Genomic DNA, 7589 nt, shown 5'->3' on the forward strand with positions numbered 1-7589 from the left:
TTTTCCCCTTATTAGGTTGTGAAAGGGAACAATGAGGGATGGAAGGTAAATGGACTGCAAAACACACTAAAGCAGAAGTCATGGGCTTCTCCTGGCTCTTTGAAGTCACGAAGATGACACACACATAAAAATGGGGGAAACCATTTCCCGTGGCCGTACACCACATATGGATATCTCAGTTTGGGACAGTGGCCATCTCCCTCCTCTTATTAGCTTGAGCAAGACAAGCAACAGTTGTACATGAAGTTATTAACAAATTTGAAACTTTAAAAACGGAGCCAACTGAATCATATTCAGATTAACCACTATTTTCCATGGGTCCTTTCGGACGATGACTGGTGCTGGATATCACCCCCTCTCTCCAGCTACAGGTAACTTGCTGCATACACACCACACATTTAAAGCACATAATAATAATAATCCTGGGAATTGTAGTTTACCTGCCGCATAACTATAGTTCCCAGCACACTTACCAAACTACAGTTCTTAGGCTTCTTTAGTGGGAAGTCGAGAGCTATAAACCTATGTCACGTATGTAGCCATTCTTCCATTTTTGATAGTTTAATTCCAGTTGGGGCATATAGCGCCAGTTTTATACAGCCACAACAAATTCTTTCACTTGTAAAAGTGACCAACGCTGACCTTAAACTATCCACGGGGGGGGGGGATGTGTAACTTCAATGCCCATTCAAACATATGGTGCAACTTTAACCAATCAGATTGGTACATGCAAATTTACACTATGACAGAGATAAATCATTCATATAAGCCGTCGATTATAATTGTGAAATGAATTACAAATTCAAAATAAAGGACAGGTGACTCTCAGCTGGCGCAGGGGTTACAATCCGTGGATAGCAAGTAAAACCAAAATTGTGTAGAGCCCAAACACATCAGGTTTGATGTTGGGTGGGATTGCCAAAGTCTCTTTTTTTCCTGGACACCTGCCCCATTTCTGCCACTTTAAATAAAATTAATAAATAAAATGCCAAGAACATAAAGCTGAATGCACCTAAGTTGTGAGGTTGCCTTAAAAAATATATCAGTTTTTGTAAAAAGGGAGGAAGAATCAGAGATGCTCCTTTCCTAGGGCATCATTTGGTCTAAGGTCAGACTTGGAAAACTCTACCCATGAGTGGGGGACACAAGGAAGGGTCCTAGCCACTGTCTATGTCCACCTTGCTTGCCTTCCTCTGCCCCTCTCAGAAGAGCTCCTTGCACCACAAAGAAAGATCGAAAACTGGTACAGCCACTGCCACACACTATGATGGTCTCTTGAGTCCAGCTGGGACCACTTGCCCTGCCCAATTAAAGCCAGGCAACACATAAGGGCACATTCAAATATATACACACATCTTTCACAATTCATGGCTTGGTCATGTACACAAACTGGAAATGTTCTACAGGGACCTGGCTTCAGGTACTAGGCCTGTTGGCTGCCATAAACTGGCAGGACACCAGGAAAGGGGAAGAGGATCCCGGCAAGGTGGGTAGCTCTGATTGGTACACATCAGGACAGGCTGAAGATGGGGAGGGGAAGGTTGGGGGCTTAGGAGGTACTTACAGGACATCAGGGAGCATTGAATGACCCAGGGGAAGGAGGCACTTCATCCGAACCAGAGGTAGTCCCATCTCTGCAGACACTGTGGGCTCTGAGGTGTTTGAGGCAGGCAAGGAAACACAGCCCCAGCTCACTAGTGGACCAGGTGGAGATCATGGGGCTTGTTAGGGCTGGGAGGAGGTTTGTGGTCACTCAGCTGGATTAAGCTCAGGGCAGGTGAGGATCACATGCCTCGTCAAGTGGAGAGCTGCTTGGCTGGAGCAAACACAGATGCATCAATCAAGAAAAAGGACAGCAAGGCAGAGACTCTACATCTGTTCATCTTTCTTCCTTGGTCTTCCCAAGCAACTGATTGGTTGCTTTGGAACTCCACCGGACTGTGACCGGGACTGAACCCACCCTGCATCTTCTGCAAAGGCTTCACCCCATGCAAACTGTTAAGCAAAATGTGTGGTTATAGGCAATATTGTTTTTCCATTTAAGTTTCAAGCTCGGAATCCCTGAGAATGTATTCTGCAAATTATCCAGCAGGGGGCACTCAAAGAGCTGAATTCCTACTTTCTGGTGGGAAAAGCCACATGACTAAAAGCAAGTAAGGAGAATAGCAATTGTAATACATAATATATAGGCAGATTATAGTAACAAAACTGAACCCTAAGAAACCTTCCCTAAAAATGTTAATTTATTGCACAGCATGCTGACCATGATAGAAGTTTGCTCTCTGTTTTGCAAATGCCTGCCTATAGAAGATCTAGGCCTGATTTAATGGGCAAGGTTTGTACCGGTACTGTATATGTTTGGTATGAAACTTGTGGTGTTCCACAGAAGTACTAGCACAGTCTATAGGTGAAAATACTTCTAATTTAAAAACAAAACACCAATGCACTCCCAACTATTTATCAAAGACAAACCCCATTTTTGGGTCCCTGGCAAATAATATTATTGATTTTGTTCCCCTAATGTTGGGGCCAACTAGACAATCTTTGATTGTTGTTACTTAAACAGTAACCATAGTGGAACCCCATAGGGATGAGGACTGCATCACATATGGGAAGGGGGGGTTAATCTACCCCCCCCCAATGCTGTTTCAGTGAAACCCAGTGAGGATGGGCTTCAGTGAAAACCACCCTCCCAAAAGCTGCTATTCAGTTTGGAAGGGAAAGTTCCCTTGCCAGCAGGTGCCCATTGCAATCTTGATCCACTGCATCCATCCCCCTATTTGGGGTTGCTATTTAAATAACAAAACCCAGATATGCTAAATGGTAATCTTTGTGCACCACACATGTAAAGCACATGACTTCCCCCAAAGAATCCTGGGAACTGCAGTTTACCCCTCACAGAGCTACAATTCCCTGCACCCACAAAAAACTACAGTTCCCAAAAATTCTTGCCGGGGGGGGGGGGGGAGGAGGAGGAGGCATATGCTTTACTTGTATATTGCAGTCACATACACAGGGCCGTCTCAAGCATGTTGGGCGCCCTGGCGCCATGGTGCGGAGATCGCTCCGGCGCCAGGGCGCCCTGGTGGGCGGGCACAGTGCACAGCATGGCTGCCGCACGACGCCCCCCTGTCGGCCCCGCGCCACCCAGCCTACCTCTAAAGCCGGCCCTGCACATACATAGTTTGGATCTTAGGAAATCATTTTTTGGAATTTGGAAGGAATTTAAGAACTTAATTGAAGCAAAAACACCTTGGTGGGCCTCCCCATTAGAGATGACTGCGATGGGAGGAAAGGGTAAAAATGAGAGGTGGTTGACCTATCAAGATTTAATAAAAAAAGAAGGTGAGGAATTAATCTTAAAATCATATGAAGAAATTAAATCATCTTGCGCCAGCTAGCTTCAATATTGTCAATTAAAGAGTTTATTTAAGGAGCACAAAGAATTAGGATTTAAAAAAGAGAAATCAAAATTGCAAGAAATTATAATTGACAACAATACAAAACCCCTATCTAAAATGTACAAATATCTGTTAGAATGGGTATTAAAAGACGAAGATACAAAATGTGTGATGCTTAGATGGGCCCAGGATTTGGGAAGGCCAATCCTCAAATCACAATGGGATATATTATGGAGAAAAACAATGAAATTTACGGCCAGTGCGGGTATCAAAGAAAATATGATGAAATTAATGTACAGGTGGCATTTGACCCCAAATAAATTAGCGAAATTTTATAAAAATGAATCTAAGATGTGTTGGAAGTGTAATAAGGAGGTGGGAGATTACTTCCATTGCTGGTGGGGATGTCAAAAAATTAATAAATTTTGGAGGGAAATATATGAGGAGATGAAAAAAATGTTAAGAATCACCTTCAGAAAGAAACCAGAGTACTTCTTATTGAGTTTGATACCTGAGAGCATTCCGGAAAATAAGAAAAATGTTTTTCTTTACGCAAGCGCAGCGGCAAGACTTTTAATTGGCCAAAAATGGAAAAAAGAGGAGGTACCCACGGTTCAAGAATGGCGGCTGAAATTAATAGAATTTACTAATTTAGCAAGGATGACGTCAATAATCAGAAACATATCTAAACAGAAATCTTTAATGGAATGGGAATGTGTAGAAGTGTATTTTAGGAAAAAAGGAATAAAAACTGAGTTTGCGATTTGCTGGGATTAGAGCTACATGGGGATATATTTACATTTATATTTATATCTATATTTATATTTATATCTATACTGATATTTGTAAAGATGAAGAAAGTTAGAGATAATAGATGAATAACGAAAGGGTAATGCAAGTAGTAGGAGAAAATATAAGGAAAGCGATATATAAATGGTTTGGAAGAAATTTTAATTGGAGTGTATGGATGATTTTATTGCAGGATTGTAAATTGTATTAGTTATTTGTCTGTTTGTCCTTTTTTGTTTGTTTGTTTGTTTATAAGTTTGTACTTTTTCTTTTTGTTTATTGATATGTTGTTCTTTTAAGACGAGAAATAAAGTTTATTTTTAAACTTAAAAAAAAAAAGTTTGGATCTTAGTTTTCCAATTGGCCCTTGTCAGGATGAAATCAGTTCCAAATCTTTGTCTGCCAGTACGTTAAGGTCCTTTGCAACTCTATGATTCTATGAGCATACATTTATAGGTGGCAAAACAGCACCTCCACCTCACCCCTAGGCTGGTCTTAAGCCATATGCAGCTGCTCAGGCATATTTTGAACCACTGATTGCACTCAACAGAAGCATGCCTTACTACAGTAGTTTAAACTATGGATGAGGGCAACATCTGCTTGGCTTATATTTTAACATGAATGTACCCAATTCAAAAGCAATGTGTGAACCAATACACAGCTATCTTTCAGAATCTGAACTTCTCCAAATGTTAACCACCAAAGGCTGCTTTTTTTGTTTTGCTTTTTAAAGACACCGCTGGTCTCTATGCAATGTATTTTCACCTCAGCAAAGAAAGCGCAGCACAATTCCCTTCAGCAAAAAAACAAAATACAAGCTTGGCTTACCTTATGCCTATTTACAGACATCCTGCTTTCTGCTAGGCTGCACCGAGAACTGCTTGGTTCCAAATTTGTGCTTGGTTGTTGTTTTTTGCACCGCATGTAAACAAAACCACAGCTCTTAAGCTGCAGTAAGCAGTCAGGCCCTCTGTATTATTTATCCGATAAATCTAACGTTGCTGTTAATCTATGACTCTCTTTCAATATGCACATGACCTGCAACATGCAGCAATTACGAAACATCCCAGATCTCCTCATCCAAATTGTTTAACACCCCACTAACAACACAAACCAATTTAGACGTGATGGGGAGGTGGGTGTTGCTTGCCCCAAATGCCTTTGCAAGCCAAATGGGCAGGACTGGCAGACTTGATGAGACCCACAGGCCAGAGATTCTTCAGAGAAGAGAAGAGAAATTAATGGAGACCAGGTCTTGCACTGTGTTCTTGCATATCAGTTTCTGGGGAGCAAATGATGAGAAAGGGCTGCTGCCCTCATGCCCTGCTTTGTGAGCCTGGCAGCATCTGACTGGCAACCTCGGAAATAGGATACTGGACTAGATAGACCCTTGATCTATCAGGACTCTCTCTTAAGATGGAACATAAATAAGGGCAGGGGTGCCAACTTGAATATAAATTAGCGGGCAGCTAAGCCCTGTCCCTCATAATCGATCACAAGACATGGCACATGCAACACCATTTGAATGGCACTGCTTGTCTATTTGGGGGGGGGGCTCAAATATATTATTGGGGGAGACACAAAGGGACCTCAGCCCCCAGGATTTGGCTTCTATGAATAAGGCCGAGAAGGCAAGTTGTGGAATTCCCTCTCCCAATAGAGGTGCATCTGACCCCTTCATGACGTCAGTCTGTCATAGGCTTATGCATCCTGGTCTTTGACACCTGAGTTAAGAGTTAGGGAAGCACTTCACACAAGCCTGCTTTGGACCCCTTATGGTGAAGAGCAGGTGAGAAATCAATTCATAATAAACACGCAAGCGAAGAAAAGTAGAGACCTAAACAAACAAGTTTCTAAGCGGAGCCAAGATGGCCCCCTCTCAGGAATGTTATAGGTTTCTTGTGTGGAGACTGGACTGGATGATCTTGGAGGCTTTTTCCAACTCTACGATTCTATTCTTGTCAACATTACTCAAAGCAAATTAACACTGAAACCACATAAGAAAATTCTGCTTACACTTAGAAAGTTACTGTGTGTGTGTGTTTTCATGGCTGATTCGCTAGGGACTTATGTCGGTGTTGGGACTCTGACTTTACAAGACTCTTTAAAGCAAAATTTACAGTCAGCGCCATTGTATTCTGTGGAGCCGTGCCAACCAATCATTTTGGCCCCAGGAGTCCAATATATTAGGATACAATTTCACCAAATGTTTACACCAGTCACAGTTGTTGCCTCATTTCCTATGGTGCTGAGCTCTGCATAATTGCCATCATTATTACTGTTTGCCGTCTAGGGGAGGTTTTTTAAAAACACTTTTTATTAAAGCTTTTCTTTAATGCAGAAGCTGCTAATCTGTGGCCCTCCAGATGTTGCTGAACTAGAATTCCCATCATTCCCTACCACTGGCTATGCTGGCTGAGGCTGATGGGAGTTGGGAGTCTGACATCATCTGGAAAGCCAAAGGTTAGCCCCCCCCCGGGGGGGCTTTGAAATATTGGTATGCAGGAGTACTGTGATAGCTGCTGCATACAGTTTGCTATGCATTTCTAGTTTTTGTAGAGGTTTGCAATTGCAATGGAAATGCTAAATTAACTTACAGGTGCAGAAACAGAGAGGCCGCTTAAGCAGCTCATTTGTTTACAGATTGATTTCTGCTTTCCTCTTACAACGGTTAAAAGTGAGCATCACTTTTATCATAAAGCTGTGCAGGCTGGTGTTGGGAGTGTCGTCACTTGTTCACAGAATTACTGCTCCTTCCCTTCTTCTTTTACAAGAAAAAGGTCAGGCAGAAAGCACAAAGTGGGCAACCATGACCAAAACATCATTCTTTTTCAAAATGAGTGACATTTGATGGATTGTAATAGGCAATGGCATGTTGGAAATGCAATTCTGCTTTGAAATTATTATTAGTTTCCCACCCACCCTCACACCAGAGCCAATGGCTTAAAAGATCTTGCTGCACAGCCTCCACTCTCTGCCTTTATGTACCCTCACTAGGGACGCAGGTGGCGCTGTGGTCTAAACCACTGAGCCACTTGGGCTTGCCAATCAGAAGGTTGGCGGTTCGAATCCCCATGTGTTATGGGGTTAGCTCCCGTTGCTCTGTCCCAGCTCCTGCCAACCTAGCAGTTCAAAAGCACACCAGTACAAGTAGATAAATAGGTACCGCTGCAGTGGGAAGATAAATGACATTTCCGTGCGCTCTGGCTTCAGTCATGCTGTTCCATTGTGCCAGAAGTGGTTTAGTCATGCTGGCCACATGTCCCAGAAAGCTGTCTGTGGACAAACGCCGGCTCCCTCTGCCTGAAAGCGAGATGAGCGCTGCAACCCTATCCAGCCTTTGACTGGACTTAACCATCCAGCGGTCCTTCACTAGTGATGCCTTCTGAAGCAGTTTAG

General features: G+C 42.8%; 1 long non-coding RNA gene across 1 annotated transcript in view; it reads right to left on the reverse strand.

Moving 5' to 3' along the window:
• Window positions 1–6511, reverse strand: part of LOC148687335 (uncharacterized) — an 85136-nt gene extending 78625 nt beyond the window's left edge. The window contains exon 1 of the long non-coding RNA XR_015947716.1: window positions 5019–6511. This is a non-coding gene — a long non-coding RNA (uncharacterized LOC148687335). The remainder of the gene's footprint in view (window positions 1–5018) is intronic.
• Between the last annotated feature and the right edge of the window lie 1078 nt (window positions 6512–7589).

Source organism: Zootoca vivipara, chromosome Z1 (assembly GCF_965207765.1).
Source record: "Zootoca vivipara chromosome Z1, rZooViv2.hap1.1, whole genome shotgun sequence".
Classification (NCBI taxonomy): Eukaryota; Metazoa; Chordata; class Lepidosauria; order Squamata; family Lacertidae; genus Zootoca; species Zootoca vivipara.